The sequence below is a fragment of the Sus scrofa genome, chromosome 8 (genome assembly GCF_054392235.1).
Source record: "Sus scrofa isolate SSC_HxYL_T2T_F1_AM1 chromosome 8, Sscrofa_HxYL_maternal_Yorkshire_Landrace_v2.0, whole genome shotgun sequence".
Lineage (NCBI taxonomy): Eukaryota > Metazoa > Chordata > Mammalia > Artiodactyla > Suidae > Sus > Sus scrofa.
Window position 1 is genome coordinate 32151978 of NC_139390.1, and position 19141 is coordinate 32171118.

At 43.9% G+C, this 19141-nt stretch overlaps 1 protein-coding gene across 50 annotated transcripts in view; it reads right to left on the bottom strand.

Annotated features, from left to right (window-relative positions):
• Positions 1-19141, bottom strand: part of APBB2 (amyloid beta precursor protein binding family B member 2) — a 380374-nt gene that overhangs the window by 307470 nt on the left and 53763 nt on the right. For all 50 annotated transcript variants that reach the window (XM_084971889.1, XM_084971870.1, XM_084971863.1 and 47 more), the window contains exon 2: positions 1504-1659. The gene's annotated coding sequence lies outside the window, so the exon portion shown is untranslated. The remainder of the gene's footprint in view (positions 1-1503; positions 1660-19141) is intronic.

Consider the following 19141-nt stretch of genomic DNA (forward strand, 5'->3'; position numbering starts at 1 on the left):
GCCGGTCCCCATCTCTCTCCCCCATCTTCCTGTTCTGACCCCCTCCGTGTTGACTTCATACTCAGAAAGGCGTCCCCCACCTACAGCGGAGACAAGAGGTTCACCAGCAGCTCCCACTGCACAAACCCACAGACAAGAAAAATCTCTTTGGAACAGTTTCAGCGAAAACAACTTTTTTTTTTGTCTTTTGTCTTTTTAGGGCCACACCCACAGTATATGGAGGTTCTCAGGCTAGGGGTCAAATCGGAGCTGCAGCTGCTGGCCTACACCACAGCCACAGCAAAGCTGAATCCAAGCCACATCTGCAACCTACACCACAGTTCACTGCAACGCCAGATCCTTAACCCACTGAGCAAGGCCAGGGATCAAACCCTCCTCATGGATACTAGTCGGGTTTGTTGTTAACCTCTGAGCCACAATGGGAACTCCTGAAAACATCTCCTTGAGGGACCCTTGTGACTCTGACTGGCCGAGCTGATGCCACATGCCTGTGACAGAGGCAGCAGAGCCATCTCCTCTAACTACATGGGCTGAGAACAAAGCAATGGCCCGGGGGGGAAATCCAGTTGATTTATTGAAAGGAGGAGGAAAAGGATGCTGGGTGGACAAAGCCAACAGACATTCACTACTTTACAAGCTCTCAAGAGCACCAACTCATTCCCTTCTGATGGGTATTTATTCACTGCTCATTATGTGTAATGCTGAGTTCACCACTGAATGGCCAGCACAGAGTGTTCACAGTGCCTGTCCCCGTACGACAATCTTTCTCAAAATGAATTCTTTTCCACCCTACCTTACTGCCATGCGTGAGGCCGCTTATGTGGCTTCCCTCCCCTGGTCCCCAGGGAAGCTATGATGCATTCAGTTTTATATTCCTATTATTTTAGGACATTTCTCCTCCTGTGTCCTATGGATCTCAGTGCCACGTGCAGACACTGCTGACAACGAATGTGTCACTACTGTTTGTGTGGGGGAGGGGATAAGAGTTAGTAAAAACTTGCCAAGCAAACCAAAGGGGCACAGGCAGAAGCACGGCAGCCCCCACCCCACCGCCCCCACCCACCGCAAATATGGCAGGGCTCCACCATCCACCCTTCGCTGTGTGAAAACACAAATGAGGGCAAGCCAGAACCAGAACCAGGCCAGGCTCTCTGGAAGACACGGCTTTCTCTCCAAAACAAAGCCAAGATCACGGAGGCTGTTACAGGTGACCTCTGGTTGTGGCTTCTTATACATGGGCGAAGCTTACGACCGTCCTCTCTTTTCTGGGAGAGAGGATCGAACAAAGGAGGGGAAGAAGGACGAGAAAGAAGGGAAGACAACCATACCCTGTACCCAGAAGTTTGTCAGGATATATCTGCTGTCTGTACGATGCTGGAAACCCCTCAGATAACTGGGACGGATTTTGGAGGGTTGTCTCCAAAACACTCCACGGGATGAACAAAACAGCCTTCCCCCTCGGCCCCAATCCACTTGGCCCAGCCTCTCTTATCTCATACCAACCTGATTTGGCTGAAGTTAGCGTCTGTCTCAGGCTTTCACAGGAGCTTTCTTTTATGGATTTTCCATCCAGCAAAGGTTTCTGTTCCACGGCTGGGCAGATCCGACCACAGCATGCTTGGCTACGGACGGCAGCAGCTCACCCACGGCAGCTCCAACCTGCAGGGGCAAAGGCCAGAAGCCATGAGACGGGTTCACATTCGCAAACTCTCAGGAGTATGTGCTTGGCAGGATAACTCCCAGCATCTTCCAAACGTTTAAAATCATTAATGAGCAGAGACAACCGTTTCGAAGGAGTCCTAAAGTCAGCTTGGGGCTCTTTTGGGGGGAGGGTTGAAGTATTTAATCATTACTGAAAAGGTTTGGCCAAACACTTCTGCTCTGTTTGTGGAAAATGTAAAAGCCAGATGTTTTAATTAACCACAGAAAACGCGAGCTACAACTAAAATTTCATGAACACACTGATCTGCCCTGTGGAAAACCACAGGAATGTTCTGGCAAGGCTGAGCCTGAATTCTTGGGACACAGAGGGCTAGAAGCACTCCCCTTAGGAACTCGAACAGAAAATTAACTTGCTCAATATGTTTAAAAAAGTAAAATGAAACCCAGATTTGATCTCGATCAAGTATAAAAACATTTCAGGACTTCAAAGGGCACCACCAAAAGACACATAAGGGAAAGGTCATAAAAAAATTCCAATGTGGTTCAGGATTTTGAATGTATTTTCAATGCAAAGTGAACGGTGTGACAGAAAATTTTATAGGCTAAATAGCCCAAAGGGGAAACTAATCATCTTTCATTTCCTAATAGAGGAAAATGATATACGAAACCAATAGTCAAGTGAATCATAAATATTATCAAATGTATAATATATTCAGGCAGGAGGCATCACTTCACTCTCCTACTTCATGCCAGACCTGTGGCCTGGCCCACACCAGCTACTATGCTTCAGCTTGAAGAATCGAGGCATCCAGAAAAACAGTGTTTAAGTAATTTAGGCTCCCTCATATTGCAGTTAGCAAGCGGGAAACAGAAAACTCAAATAAGGGAATCGTATAAAGGCAATTAGTAAACAATTAAGAACGAACAGATTAAGAAGTCTTTGTTACCTACAGTAATAGTTATGACAACATCTATACATGCCAAATATGGAAAGCCTATTCAAGAGGGAATGAGACATCTATTATTTTCAGGTACTGGGTCCACAATTCTGTAAGTCAAAGCAGAGCCCATCACAAGGGTGCTAAGCAAAATCTTACAGTAATTTCCACTTCCGTTTGAAACCTCTGTCTCAAAAATCATTTCAAAAGGAATACAGCAGGAAAAAAAGCAAGATATCAAGTTGCAATATGTGTGGTATAACCTTAGTTTTGTTCTACAAACTGAGTGTATATCATCTAAAGATGATAAAGTATGAACAATAACAGCTATTTCTGGGTCATGGAATTAGAAATATTTATATTTATGTCAGTATTTTCTAACTTTTACACAATGAATATGTATTGTTTACAGAATGAGCATATTTTCAAATAAGGTTTTTATTATTAAAAATGATACTATGCAAATCAGAAATGGGATATCTATACTATATGAGCCTGATCTGTGGGTTTTCTCTTATCTGAACAATAGAGTAAAATTTAAAAGTCTTCATTTGGAGTTCCCATTGTCGCTCAGCGGTTAACAAACCCAACTCGCATCCATGAGGACACAGGTTCGATCCCTGGCCTCACTCAGTGGGTTAAGGATCTGGCATTGCTGTGGCTGTGGTGTAGGCCAGCAGCTACTGCTCAGATTAAACCCCTAACCTGGGAACCTCCATGTGCCACAGGTACAGCCCTAAAAAGACAAAATAAAAGTCTTCATGTATCTGAACTCTGGAATTCTTAACTTAGAAGTTCAAAAGCCAGGTGTCCAATAACACTTCCAGGGTTGAACAACTACTTTCCTCGAAACAAGAAATCTTTACTTGTTATTTTGTAAACTTGTCACAAAGAGACAAGATTACACTTATTTCTCTCCCTTATCTAATGCACCCAAACTTCTCTACCACTTGCCATGCTACATAACTGTCAATTAAAAAGAGTGCCTCCTGGTGTGACTTACCATTTCACAGGAGCACAGCCAGTGGGAAACACGGCCACAGTCCCTTTCTGATAACCCTTGGCATCTCAGAAAACACAAAGCACAATGGTAAATCTTAACACTGAGGTACTTGGCTATCCATCCTCTAAGAAGCCCATCCTCTTCAGTTTAGGGCACTGTCACCCAGAGAGGTCAACTGTCTCTCACAAGGCCACACAGCTGGCAGGGCAGGGATAAGAGTTCAGATCACCTGGCTCCACTGTGACCAAGCTCAGCACATGCTCCTCGAAATACAAGTTTGTGCAAACCACCAGCACATGTTAAATTCATGTCAGCAAAAGTAGTAGACCAAGACAGAAATATAGTCCATCCAAAATGAAATGCACGCAGGAATAAAAAAAGCAGAGACTCAAAGGTTGGCTACATAGACGTGGCTCTGCCCAGAACCCATTCTGTCAGAGGAACAATGGGTGCAGTGTGCTTGGGCAGCAGGTGTCCTGAACAGAAACCGCCTGTCACTCCAAAAGCTTCTGGTCCTCCAACATGCCGTGTCAATGACTGCACAGCCCCACTGCTCATAGCAGGACAAGAGGTTTCCAACAAGAGAAAACTATGCTGGCACCTGTGAGCCACCTTTAAGAGGGAGGAGAGGTGCATGCACGCGCCAGCGTCAGAAGGAAGTGACCTGTGGCATCAGGCCTGGGCCTCTTCCTTCCAAAAAAGATGCAAGACTTAGGGAAGAGACCTTAGAGTCTTCAAAAATTAAGAAAACAACAGAGTGAGGATCATTTTGTGACGCACAGAAGTTGCAACTCCTTGTGTTGTACTCCTGGAACTAAACAGTGCGGTAGGTCAGTTAAATTTCAATAAAACATTGTTTTAGGGAAAGAAGAGTCACTGTGAACGAAAGTAAAATAATTTCAATGCTTCCTATCTCTTATGCCTGCTACAAGTTTGGGTGTGAGGAGGATTCTTCTTTCTCCTCTCCTCCAACTGATAGACGAGAAAACTGGTCACCTCTACTCCCCTCTCAGCATCTACCAGCAGCGCCCACGCCTCACCCATCAGAAACCTAAGTGTCCCACACACTGTGAACAGCCCAAAACGCAAGGGACGGGAGAGGACAGAGGGTAGTGACCAACTACAAAAAGCAGGACCACAAAGGCAGGAACTGGGAGGCCACCAGTAAAAAAAGCCACATCGGGGGATCTTGTGAGCTGGCTTTGTGAGCGCAGAACAAACACAATAGCTCTGACCCGCTGCATTTCAGGAGCCAGGAGCCTGATGAAAAAAGAAAACGCATGTTTCCGCCCCAAACCGCTTCTAAAGCCCCCACCATTTACTTCCATGGCTGGCTCCTGGAGGAAAGACAATATCGTCGGTATATTCATTCCCTTCAATGCCTCAGACCTGATGCTAAAGGTTAATGTTACAGATGGCGAAAGGAATTGGATTCTTGTTGCTGTTCACAAAGCTTAGTGGTGAGTATTGTTCAGTCAGTCTGAAAGTCATTTGTAAGGTAATGATAGCAGGTTTGCATCTAGCAGTCCGGTAGGATGAACTCTGACCTGCTAATCGAATTGGGCACCAATCTTGGTCAAGTCATCAAATTATCTTTCTCAATGGAGACTACACAGAAACAAGAATTAGATCAGATTCATTGACTGAAATCCTTTCTTACTTGAAACCTTGGCTGTGTGTTGCTGGGTTTTTAGCTTCAGTGAACGCCACTGGCAAAATGTGCCCCCAGATACTGCCTCCATCTGAGAGTCTTAAATGTATGGCCAGTGTTTTTGGAGGGTGCGGGGGCCACTGCCCTGCAGCATGTGGAGTTCCTGGGCCAGGGATCCTATCTGAGCCACGTTGCAACTTACGCTGCAGCTGCTGCCACACTGGATCCCTAACCCGCTGTGGCAGGCCGGGATGGAACCTGCATCCTGGTGCTTGCAGAGATGCCACTGATCCCATTGTGCCACAGTGAGAACTCCATGGCCAGCAGTTTTTTTTGTTTTGTTTTGTTTTGTTTTCCCTTTTTTAATGTCACAGGGTAAGTTTCTCCTTCTTGAGCCTGATTCCAGGAATATCAGCCAGGCCAATTCAATACTTCTGAAATTTCGCTCTCAAAATGATCAGAAGGATCAAGCAAGAATACGTCAGAGAACATTCCTTTCATGGAGTTGAAAATTTGATTTCAAAAACTTAGATTCAGGAATTCTCTTCTGGTGCAACAAGTTAAGGATCTGGCATTGTCAGTGCAGTGGCTCGGGTTACAGCTGTGGCACAGGTTCCATCCCCGGTCTGGGAACTTCCACATGCTGCGAACATGTCCCCCACCCTCCCAAAAAAAGAGATTTAGAGTATTGATAAATTCACATCTTAAAATGTTTGGTGGGAGAAGAGAGTACAAATTATGTGAATAAGTGAGGACTTTTTTTTAAATTATCCATCACCAGCAACTGAAATGAATCTATTATAAATACGCTAAACTGGCACCCAACAAAGTCTGTGAAGACAACCCGACAACGTGGAAAGGTTTCACATAGTAACATCCCCTGGCATGCTCTCCAGTAAAAAGCATTTCAAAAGCTGGGAGAGAGAAGGAGAATTTATGAATTTCTGCTTTCTAATATTTTAAAGGCTGTTCTGGAAAGAACAAGAGATGAAGAAATCAGCAGACGTAGAGGTTGTGGTCCCCGCTCTGCCCCTTTGACCCAAGGCTTTCTGGGATAACTAATTTCTGCTCTTTAACCTTTGTTCCGTCATTTGTAAAACTGGGATGATGCTATCAGCCAACTTCGTGGGACTGTCAACCAATGAAACCAAGTGTGAAGGCACTGCAGAAATTTCCAAAGCACCATATATTCCCTCATCAAAGACTAAGAAACTACAAAGCTGCCAGATGTGGTCCTGCAGATGCAACCATGTACAAGTGACCCAATCCCTTCCTACAGGGACCTAGGACAAGGGATGCTGTGATTTGTGAGAGGCACACGGGGCCACAGGAACATGCGGGCAGCCTCTAATCCAAATACCAGGCAAATATCAGGTATTGTTACCGTGACATGCCCTTGAGGAAGCTTCTCAGTGAGAAGTGGTACATGTGGTTTCTAGTTTGGGTTGGTTAACTGTTAGCTTATTCACTCAGAACATTTTTATTGAACACCCACTATGTGCCATGCGCTAGTCTCAGGGCTGGGGATGTTAGCCCTGACAAACCTTCTGCCCTAACATAGCTGACATTTCCATCAGTCCTCCTCCATGTGCAATGCAAAATATATGAACTGAAGAGATGTAAGCAGCAAGGCTTCTGCAGCCATACAATGTTCTGTGTTCTCTTTAACCCAAATGTCCATGCATACAGGTTAAAAGGAATATTCTAATTGATCTGAATAGAGAAAACATTTTATTTCTTATTTTGATCTCCAGGCCACATTTTACAAAATGACAAATAACTGCCATCCTATGAAAGGCACCCTTAGGTCTGAGGGATTACGATCCAATCCCTGTGTGTTAGCATAAGAAACACTCCCTCCACATTTTTCCCCTCCCCCCATCCCAAGGAAAGAGACAACTCGATGGAATCTATCCAAATGCAACCTCAGTTTAACCAGGGGAATATCAGTCATTTTAGAAGCATTTCCTGTAGTCACTTTTTTTTTTTTTTTTAAGGGCCGCATCTGCCATATATGGAGGTTCCCAGGCTAGGGGCTGAATTGGAGCTACAGCTGCTGGCCTATGCCACAGCCACAACAACGAGAGATCAGAGCCACGTCTGCAACCTACACCACAGCTCATGGCAACGCCGGATCCCCAACCCACTGAGCGAGGCCAGGGATCGAACCTGCAACCTCATAGTTCCTAGTCGGATTCATTAATCACTGAGCCACGATGGGAACTCCTGGAACTCCTGTAGTCACTTTTTTTTTTTAAGGAAAAAAAAAGTTGAGTTATTTACTTTAGAAACTAAAGTTAAATTTTAACATGCCAAATGTCTGCCTTCAGCAAGCTTCTTTTAAAAATCTATTTCAAAATGGAGGGGTCCTGAGAACGAGACTGTCTAGGATCAAGTCAGCCCGAGGGCCTTACAATTGCACATGGGCTGGAGGGGAAGGCCATGGGGAAAGAGAGGAGGTACAGGGTTGAAGGGCCACACCGTCACCCTTAGGATTAAAAACCAGAAAGCTCACATACTCAACACACACCAAAGCCCATGTTCAAAACACTGTAACACGCAGGTAAAAAACTGACCGAAGGGCACACTGTAAACCAACTGTAATGGAAAAAATAAAAACCATTAAAAGAAAAAATGCTCCTCAGCCCAAGAGCAAGGGTTCCTAAGCCAGGGGTTCCTACAAAAAAAAAAAAAAATACAAAGTCCGAAGCCCATGTGCGCAGATGTACCAGCCCCAGGGGTAGTGTCCACCGATCTTTTCTAACTGGCCCCAAATGAGGCTGAGCCACGTCATTCCCACGGATGGGAACCCCTGATTTACTGTATTTTCCTTACTGAAAAAAGCCCTGGAATGTTTTTATTATAATAACGGATAACTCTTTTGCTAAGCGCTTTCCATTAATCTTCACATCCATCCTGAAGCAGAAACTATGATTATGCCTATTTTTAAATGGGGAAACTTGAGGCACGATGAGGTCAAATAACTTGACTGATGTTACACAGCTTTCAAATCAAGAACCTGGGATTTCTGCCCAAGTCTTATCTGCCCCATATTTTCTCAGCACTCAGATCTGGTGAACTTCAGCAAGCTAAATCTGTTTCCCACTTTCTAGGCGAAGGATTAGTCATATGACTAATCATCTTAATAGTAAACCAGAGGCAGTAATAAAGAACTTCAATCCCAAAATTCAGTAATAAACCGTATAACTGGAGACAATGTGAAAATCATATACCAAGTGTGGTCTATGCACAGCACGAGGGAGGTGTCGGGCCAGATCCGCAGGTATTTTAATTACCTTCCATTCCAACGTAAAATCAGTAAAAGGATGCTTCTGATCTTAGGCAACATACGCTCCTTCACCAACATGAGACCTTTACCTAGAAAAATGCTGGACACAGTGAAGTTGGGCTTACTGGGAATGACTGCCAAGGGCTTCGCACCCTCTCACAATTTCATGCTTTGGTTAGTGCTCTTCCATCTGCCTCGACTGCCCCAGCCTGCGACTCTGCTGTGCCAATCATTCGTCCTTTGAGGCCCAGCCCAAACATCACCTCCTTTGTGAAGCCTTCTCAGATGTCCCTGCAGAAGTAATCACAGACACCTCTATGATTTTCAGGGCCTCTGCTGTCATGTATGGCAGGCTGAGGCTTATTCAGGAACATGCGAGCCTCACCTTAACAGTCCTTCCAGCATCTCACCTCCTCACCCTTTGCTCTCAGGGTGCCTGAGTTCTTCCCGGTGCTTCCCTCCCTCTCTAAGTTCTTCTCGGGCTCCTCCTTAGGCTCCTTTCTACGGGACCACTAGAGTATCAGTCCTGGTGTTTGATCAATCAAGTATCAATCAAGCCTAGTGTTCGCAAAGCCTTCATCCCGACTCTCCTCGCATCTCATGCAAACGTTCTGGGTGACCTGAGCCGCACTGCCAAGCCCAGCTACCGGGGGAGTCTGACGACTCCCATCCACCCAGCCGACCATCACCCATTCATTCATCAAACATTTATTGAGACATAGTCTATACCAAGTATGCACAACACTCTCTCTGTCTCCAGGCCGGACTTCTCTCTTGACTATTCTATGCCCATCCTACTCAGATCACAATTCATGAGTCATTCATGCTCTAACCCCACATTGCACCCCTTCCAAGAGGCATATTTCTTCACATTTTCACACAGGCAATATTGAGATGTTTCTCATAAAAAAAAATAGCATCTTAAATTTTTGGTAATGTTTTCCTTAAAATTTTATATGTATACTTCAATGGTGGCTCTTATAAACAGTGGCACCTTTGAATTCCCTGGTGGGCCTAGGGATTAAGGATTCAATGTTGTCGCTGCTGTGGCACGGGTTTGATCCCTGGCGCAGGAACTTCTGAATGTATAAACAAACAGGGGCACCTTAAAGTCAATGAACTGCAGAGATTATCTTCGTGTTTTTCCCTTACATCATTCTTTTTTTTTTTTTTTTTTTTTTTTTTTGGCTTTTTACCTTTTCTAGGGCCCCTCCCTCGGCATATGGAGTTCTGAAGCTAGGGGTCTAATCGGCGCTGTAGCCACCCATCTACACCAGAGCCACAGCAACAGGGGATCCGAGCCACGTCTGTGACCTACACCACAGCTCACGGCAACGCCAGATCCTTAACCCACTGAGCAAGGCCAGGGATGGAACCCGCAACCTCATGGTTCCTAGTCGGATTCATCAACCACTGAGCCATGACAGGAACTCCTCCCTTCCATTATTCTACAGCAGTTCTGTTGGACACAACAGAACGTTCTTTACTTTTGGAAATGTGCCATATTTGTGTTGTTCAATATGGTAGCCACTATCCACATGTGCCCTGAAATACGACTGAGGAACTGAATTCTTATCTTGATTTTAGTGGGACTTACCTACATGTTTTACCAATTGTTTATCATTCTTTTTTCCATCTCAGACCTTCTTCGTCTTTAAGAAGTTTCTCAGTAGAAGTCTGCTGTGGTTAAGTTATAGTTTTTTGGAAAGTATATTTCACCTTTTCCTTGCATGAGAGTTCTGCTGATATACAGTCAATAGCATTTTCTCTCAGCATTACGAAAATATTTTTCCAGCTTCCACGATTACTGTTGGAGGTCAGCTGTCAGTCCATTATCCCCTTGACCAACAATCTATATTTTCTTCCTAAGTGTTCTTAAGAAAATTATCCAGGATGTAACACAGAAATGAGAAGGAAAATATGAGAGTGTAGTCCAAGGACCTAAAGGCTACAATGAGATCTGTTCAGAGTCCCAGAAAGATAAAAGAGAAAATAGACGCAATATTTGAAACTCCAGTGTACGAATAATTTTCAGATAGGGTTTATGAAGTACAAAAATGACCAGTGCTCCTGAAACCCGAGTAATTTATATATAGACGAGGGAAGCACAGCATATGCCAATAAGGATTACTAAATAGCAATCCACTTCTAGACATAAGAAAACTTCAATACATCAAAATAAAAAAGGTGATCTTGGGAGTTCCCATTGTGGCGTCACGGAAGTGAATCTGACTAGTATCCATGTGGATGCAGGTTTGATCCCTGGCCTCACTCCGTGGGTTAAGGATCTGACATTGCTGTGAGCTGTGGTGTAGGTCGCAGACACACCTACAGAGGCTGGCAGGAATAGCTTTGATTTGACTCCTAGCCTGGGAACTTCCACATGCCTCAGGTGTGGCCCTAAATATATATATATATACACACACACATATATACACACATACGTGTATATATATAGGGACCATGCTGTACATTATCCACCTAGAACTTACTTTTCTTGTAACTGCAAGTTTGTATCTTGACCACCTTCACATGTTTCCCCATCCCCCACCTCTGGCAACAACTAATCTATTCTGTTTCTATGAGTTTGGTTTTCCTTCTTAGATTCCACAGATAAGTGAGATCATACAGTGATGTCTTTCTCTATCTGACTTATTTCACTTTAGCATAATGCCTTTAAGGTCCATCCGTGTTGTCACAAATGGCAGAACTTCCTTCTTTTTTATGGCTGAATAATATGCCTGGTCAATATTTTAACTGAAGTATAGTTGATTTACAACAGTGTGTTAGTTTCAAGTATACAGCAAAGGGATTCAGTTATACATATACAAATGTATTTATCTATATTATTTTTTTCCTGATTCTTTTTCATTATAGTTTATTACAAGATACTGAATATAGTCCCCTATGCCATATAATAAATCCTCGTTGTTTATCTATTTTATATACAGTAGGGTACATCAGTTAATCCCATACTCCCAATTTATCCCCTCATCCCTTCCCCATGCCTGGTCAATTTTTATTCTATGCTCTTTGTACTTATTCATGATTATATATTTTATTTCTTAAAGTATTTCAAATATGGTTACTTTACATCTATATCAGGTAATTTTAATATCTAAAGTCCTCAGGGTTCTAAATCTATTGTTGTTTCATTTTTTTCTTTTTTCTTAAGGGCCAAACCCACAGCATGTGGAGGTTCCTGGGCTAGGTGTCGAATTAGAGCTGCAGCTGCCAGCCTACACCATAGCCACAGCAACACCAGATCCAAGCCATGTCTGCTTGGATCCTACACCGCAGTTCCTAGCAATGCCAGGTACTTTAATCCACTGAGTGAGGCCAAGGATCCAACCTGCATCCTCATGGTTACTAGCAGAATTCTTAATATGCTAAGCCACAACGGGAACTCCCTAAGTTTATTTTTTTTTTGGGGGGGGACTCCCTAAATTTCTTGCTCATTTATTTCTGGTGACTCTCATTCCTTGTGGCTTGTTTTCTAGTAGGGTTAGAAATCTTTGATTTCTGAACTCTCATTTGGCTCATCTTAGTCTGGAGAATTCTAAGGTCTAACATAGGCATGAATGCCTTCTTCCAGAAAGTATCTGCATTTGCTTCTGCCAAAACCTGGGTCACTCCATCTTCTTGCACAGATCCTAATGGAATGCAGGCTCTTCTAATACTGCCACGCACCCAAGGCTTAGTCTCCAACTGCGTTGGTGACATCAGCATTTACTCTTGAGGCAACCCATCTTTACACAGAAAGCCCCCAGCTTGGATTTTACTTTACCAATTGGTGGTTAGCTGCGATTTTAGTTCTTGTGACCCCCAGACGTGCATGAAAAATGTTTTATCCAGATTACAATGTTTTAGTGGGCAAGTGTTTGAGCATTCAGGTCGCCGCACTCCTAGAAAGTCTCATACACATCGTCTTCTCTCAAAACCTCCTTTCCCTCCTTTGTTTCTACATTTTGCTGAATGGCACCTTTCACTCTCAGCCAAATCTAACACCCAGCATAGCAGATACCGAAGACCCCCGCTCCTTCCTCCACTACCCCAATGCAACGAGGCACCAAGTCCCAACTTCTGGTTTGATCAAAAGTGGATTTGCTTTTGTATCTTTTTTTTGGGGGGGGGGGGGTTGGGGCTGCCCCTGCGGCACATGGAGGTTCCCAAGCTAGGAGTCTTATCGGAGCTAGAGCTGCTGGCCTACACCATAGACACAGCAATGCAGGATCCAAGACCTATCGCGACCTACACCTCAGCTCACGGCAATGCTGGATCCTCAACCCACTGAGCGAGGCCAGGGATCGAACCTGCGTCCTCATGGATCCTAGTCAGATTCATTTCTGCTGCGCCATGATGGGAACTCATGCTTTTGTTTCTAATCATCACAGCACCTGGTAGTATTTTAATCATCAAGAACAAGGAAGAAAAATAAATGAGGCTAAATTAAAACCAAAAGCATGGATCCCTGCCAAATGAAGGTGCCTTATATGAAGGAAGGTTTGGATACAGGGAAGTGGAAGGAGAACAGGTTTCACGCAGATCTCAAAAGAACCGGGAGATTGGCTGTCAGAACCATGATCATATTTCCAAGGAGAGATTTAATTTTAGCAAAAAAAAAAATTATCTGTTGTGCTAAATTAATGTTCATTTGAACATTATTGGTTTTGCTTGAAGTAACTCTATAAATTTGTCATTGGTTTATAGTTATACAGGACCTGGAAGCATAAGGGATTTATACCTAGTTTTACGTTCACATTTAAGCTACTTCATAATAAAAATATTTATGTCAGTCCTGGGAATTTGTGAGAAACTCTCCCCTTTAAATAAAGAGCTCTATAAATTAATGAGATTTAGGAAACACTTGTCTTTATATACTTGGTCACTTTTAACACATTCATCATTCTCTCCACAAATGAACAGAGAACTGGAACACAGCAACACTAGCAAGAAATCCTTACTAAACTCCAGTTTCTACGCAAGTCTCCAGCTGTTTGAATCCACTCAATGCTGATAAATCTTTTAAGGGAGCATGCGTTGTTTCTTCCCTCCAACAGTGGCAGTTTCTAGTAGATAAGAAATAAAGCTTCTAATATGTAGACACACCGCTCAGCCCAGCTCCTACCATCACCCACTTCTACTAGACTTTATAAAACGGCACAAGTGTACCGGCAACGGTAGCGCAAATGCAATGACTCAAACAAAGGTTAGTCCTTGCCCTGAGGAAGTCCCTTTCCTGGCTGAGTTTCAGTAACCAGGAACCTGGGTGAGTAGAGCATTATTGTTCTGAATAAGAACAAGGAACTCCCAATTGTTCCATCGTTTTAACTTATTCTTTATGGATTGATGGCCTGCACGTAGTTCCTTCAACCTTCAGATATTGCATTTTAAAAGTCCTCCTAATAAGGAAGTTCCCTTGTGGCACAGTGGGTTAAGGATCCAGCATTGCCACAGCTGTGGCACAGGTTGCAACTATGTTTTTTGGGGGTTTTTTTTTTTTTTTTTTTTTTTTTGTCTTTTTGCCTTTTCTAGGGCTGCTCTTGTGGCATATGGAGGTTCCCAGGCTAGGGGTCTAGTCGGAGCTGTAGCCGCTGGCCTACACCAGAGCCACAGCAACATGGGATCCAAGCCGCCTCTGTGACCTACACTACAGCTCACGGCAACGCCAGATCCTTAACCCACTCAGCAAGGCCAGGGATCGAACCCACAACCTCATGGTTCCTAGTCAGATTCGTTAACCACTGAGTCACGACGGGAAATCCACAGGTTGCAACTACGGCATGGGAACTTCCACATGCATGGGTACAGAGGGGGAAAAAAAGCCAGATTTTTTGACATTCCCGCTGTGGTGCAGTGGGTTAAGAAACTGACTGCAGGAATTCCCGTTGTGGCTCAGCAGCAACAAACCCAACCAGGATCCATGAGGACTTGGGTTCAATCCCAGGCCTCACTCAGTGTGTTAAAGGATCCGGTGTTGCCATGAGCTGTGGTAGGTCACAGACTCAGCTCAGATATGGTGTTGCTGTGGCTCTGGCATAGGCCAACAGCTGCAGCTCTGACTTGATCCCTAGTCTGGGAACTTCCATATGCTGCGGAAGCAGCATTAAGAAGAAGAAAAAAAAGAATCTGACTGCAGTGGCTTGGGCTTGGATCACTGCACAGGCTTGGGTTCAATCCCGGCCCAGCACAGTGGGTTAAAGGATGTGGCATTTCCGCAGCTGCAACACAGGTCTCAGCTGCAGCTCAGATTCAATCCCTGGCCCAGGTACTTCCACATGCCATGGTGCAACCATAAAATTTTTAAAAATAAAAATAAAGTCCTCCTGTCAAGAAAAAACCTCTCCCTCCAACACACCAGCCCATGTGTCAACATCTTGTATTTCTCTTCCCACAAAGTCTGACTCAATCAGAACCAACAGGAAGGTCACAGCATATCCATGCAATCTGCTACTGGACAGAGCAGCACACTTAAGCTCAGAATGTTGAAAAGGCTTTTCTAGGGCCACACAGCTGATGGGCAGAGACAGAACCCGGTTCTACCCAGTCTTGCCACCCAATCCAAGTCTGCAGGTCATCTAATTCATTATAAATCATAGTTCTAGGACTTCAAATTGATGCCTTTGGTCATCATTAAACTTTTTTTAAGTCAAATAATTTGATAAGTTGCTAGTAATAATTCAAGGATATCCACAGTGTATGAAACAGCTCATGTTTCAATAAAAATCTGATGAGGGTTTCTCAGATTCTGAACCCTAATTCCAGGATTCTTATTTGAAAGTGTTTTTTGTTGTTTTCATTGCTCTTTTTTATATTATAAATATTACAATATTTATAATAATTCAGATATATTTTGAATTATATATAATATGTATTTATTAATATATAATATATAATTATTATAATATATAATTCAAGTACATTTCAAATATAACAATAATATTTGTCAGAAAGTGCATCCTATATCTTCATAGCTCAGAGTACACTAACTCAGGAGGAGGAATGAGATTTTTGTTGTTGTTGTTCTTTTTGCCTTTTCTAGGGTCGCTCCAGAGGCATATGGAGGTTCCCAGGCTAGGGGTCCAATTGGAGCTGTAGCCACCGGCCTACACCAGGGCCACAGCAACGGGGGATCCAAGCCGCCTCTGCAACCTACACTACAGCTCACGGCAATGCCAGATCCTTTACCCACTCAGCAAGGCCAGGGATCGAACCCACAACCTCATGGTTCCTAGTCGGATTCTCTAACCACTGAGCCACGACGGGAACTCCGAGATTACCTTTTTATTCAAAGAGAGAAATAGACTATTCAACTGCTAGTTTTAAAAATAACATCATGACCACATGGAACTCTCCTTCAGCAATTCCCAAATTCAGATCTGGGGTGAGGCACAAGAACATGCATTCTTAACAAGAGAAATTACACTGCTGAGGGTCTGAATGGGAAACGCTGATGCACTCAATTTTTTTTTTTAAATTAAACTAATTGTGGTACTTTTTCTACCTAGTCAAGAAAGGAAGACAAAAAGGAAGGAAGAAAGAAGAAGAAAAAAGACTTGAAATCTCTTTTATTCGAAAAGACACTTCATCAACAGAGAAACAGACAGACAGGGTGTTGCTCTTCAAGCATGTGGACAAGTGACTTTTGGGGAATGACATTCCTAAGCTCTGTCGAGAGCGGCTACAAAGAACTGAAAAAAACAACTCAACGCATAAATGGTGCTGTTACCCCCAAAACAGGTGAAATCACGGACTAGTACAGGGTTTGGCAGATTTCGAGTCCTCAAGAAATTTGCATTTAATTAAGAAGCAGCTCTAGCTTTAGCTGGAACTCTATTTAACCACAGAATTGAAATCATAATTAATATGATCACATCTTATTTTTTCCCCGCTGTGTTTGTTTCCCCAGGGCTTCTGTAATGGCTGAAGTGGAAATGGAACCATAAGTATTATAACAATACTATTTGTTGGAAAGCACATCCTATATTTTCATAGCTCATACAGTGACATGGCTTTATTAATTCTTCTCAGGTTTTTTCAAAGAAATCTGAACTTTAAAAATCACGCACATTAACCACCTTAAACCAAGTAATACTGGCAAGCAAAACTCAACAGAAAGGACAAGTGGGAGAAAAGAAAAGGGGAGGCCGAGGAAAACAATCATGGGGAAAAAATTCGAGAGTGGAGAAGTCAGAATGAAATGGAGCTAAGAAATACAAACTGCTCCTTCATGGTCCAGATCCTCTATCATTTTTAACAGAAGAGGGGAAGAAATCCCCAAGAGACATTGTTCCGAGGGAAATTCTCAGAGCTCCTGAGGACGCTGAGGGAAAGGAGTTTCCCCTGTGCCCTCTAAATCCTACCCCAGTCCATGCATCCATTCAGTCATTCATTCTTATTTTTGTCATTTCAGGACAACATGTAGCACTGTTTATTCCACTCATTTTATCCAAAAGTAAATCCTGATGTTATATTAGGAAAGAAAACATTTATTAGCAAATTAGTGTCTGCTGTGAAGCTGAGCACCCAGTTTTCAGAAAGTTTACAGGCTTTGGATTCTTAAAAGAAATAGGTTCATATCCTGATTGCATCTGTGTGATCTTGAGAGTGACTCATCATTTAACATTCTGCGTCTGTTTCCTCCTCTGTAAAACGAGGGCCTCGACACTTACCTTCTGGATGGCATGGGGATTAGAGACAATGCCCTAAAGGACCTTAGCACTGTGCCCGGCATATAGCAAGTGGCTGTTTTTCTCCTTTCACACCTGATGCTTTTGCCCGAGGGCGCCACTATTTTCTGTTTGGGCAGGTTGGTTCAAAGCGAGTATTCCCCAGACTAGCAAACACTCTGTTCCAGGCTCCAAAAGCTTTTGCATGAAAGCTCTTCTCAAATGACCATCTAATACACACAAGGCCTGCTAAAGCTGCAAGCCCACAGGCCCCTGAGAACTATGCTCTGCCCTCTTCGAAGTACAGACAAAATGAAAGCCACTTTCTGCAGGCTTTCTCCAAGGACCAGCCACCCCAGAAGGGCGCTTAGTCTAGCATTTTAGCTATAGAGAAAGAAGCCAAAGACATGACCCCTAAATTTTCACCCCTGGAGCAAGCTAACCCTTACTGAATAATCAGCCGGCAAATGGAAAGAACAAATATTCAAGGTGGGCTTGTAAATTTGCTCTGCTGCCTTCATCCCTACCTGCCAGGACACTCAAAAGCTCCAATGGATGAATCTTACTGAAATCGGAACCAGGCCACAACATACCAAGAAATAACACAGAGTCAGTAGAAAAAGAAGCCACTGGTTCTTACCAAATTCCCCCAGTCCTCAGGTCAAGGTTGCACGCTCCAAAGCCCATTTCCAAGGCAATTCTATTCTATCTAACACGAGGTCAAGGGCACTGACTCCAAGGCCATATGGCCTGGGCTCAGAGCCTGGCTCTACCCCATCCTGGCTGTGTAACCTCACACATGCCATGCAGAAGGCACGTAACTCATAAGGCTGCCGTGAAAACTGAATGAATGAACATATGTAAAAGCACTACAGATGAGCTATTACTACACCCAGTTCTCATTAACGAGACAGAGGTGACAAGCGTACACTGTACACTCTCTTCTCAGAAAAGGACTGCTATATCCCTAAGAAGCCAGGCCCCAAACTAAAGGTCTTTAAATTGCATCGTGGTTTAGACACACTAGAAAGTCACTCTGGTTTGTCTGAAACAGTGGCTGTAAGCCAGGCCAGCATCAGGAGCACCGAGGAAGCTTTTCCAAAAGGCACGTGTCTGGGCAGCAGGTCTGGTTGAGAGCCCAGAAGATGTACTTTGACAAAGCAATGTCACTCTCATGCCCCACTGGAGATGACATGCATTGGCTGAAGGCAAGTCCCAACTCTACAGGACCAGCCTTTCTGGCAGGGCGGGGAGAGTTCAGGGTGCCACAAGGGTACCACTGCCCGCAAAAATGCCTCTCCAACCAGAAGTTCCTTCACAAGCGCTTTCCACCGCACAACCCAGAGACATGGTTTACACTAGAAAAGGAACTTTGTCTGAGCATCTACCGTGTACGAGGCCCTTTATACATGTCCCGCTCCTCAAGATCGTCCCACCGCCCAGCTCCCACACAAAGCAGGAACCTGAGGAGCAGAGAGGTTCCGGAGCAGAGCTGAGAAGGTTCTGCAGTAGAGAGGGCAGGTCTGCCCACTGTACCACACAGTCTCCTGGCCTGACACTTGTGCCGGGGAGCCCTGGCCAAGGCTCTGCATCAAGGACAGTGAACCTGGACTAAGGAGGAACTCCAGACGCACAGCCTACCCCCAGGTCTTCGCAGGTGGTATTAAACCAAGACTGAGCTGGAGTTTAAAGAGGCAGAAAGAAGCTCTCCACTCACCCTCACCTCCTCCTCCTCCAGGAGAGGATTTTAGGGCAAATCTCAAACCCATCAAGCCTTGATGAGACATCCATACAATAGAAATGTGTTAGCCTTAAATTTCTCCCTCTCCCTCTCTCTTTTTTCTAGGCAAAAGGAATAAATGAATTAATGGAAATAGATAAAAAATGGAGAAAATAAGCTGATCTACCTCAAAAAAAAAACTACTATAG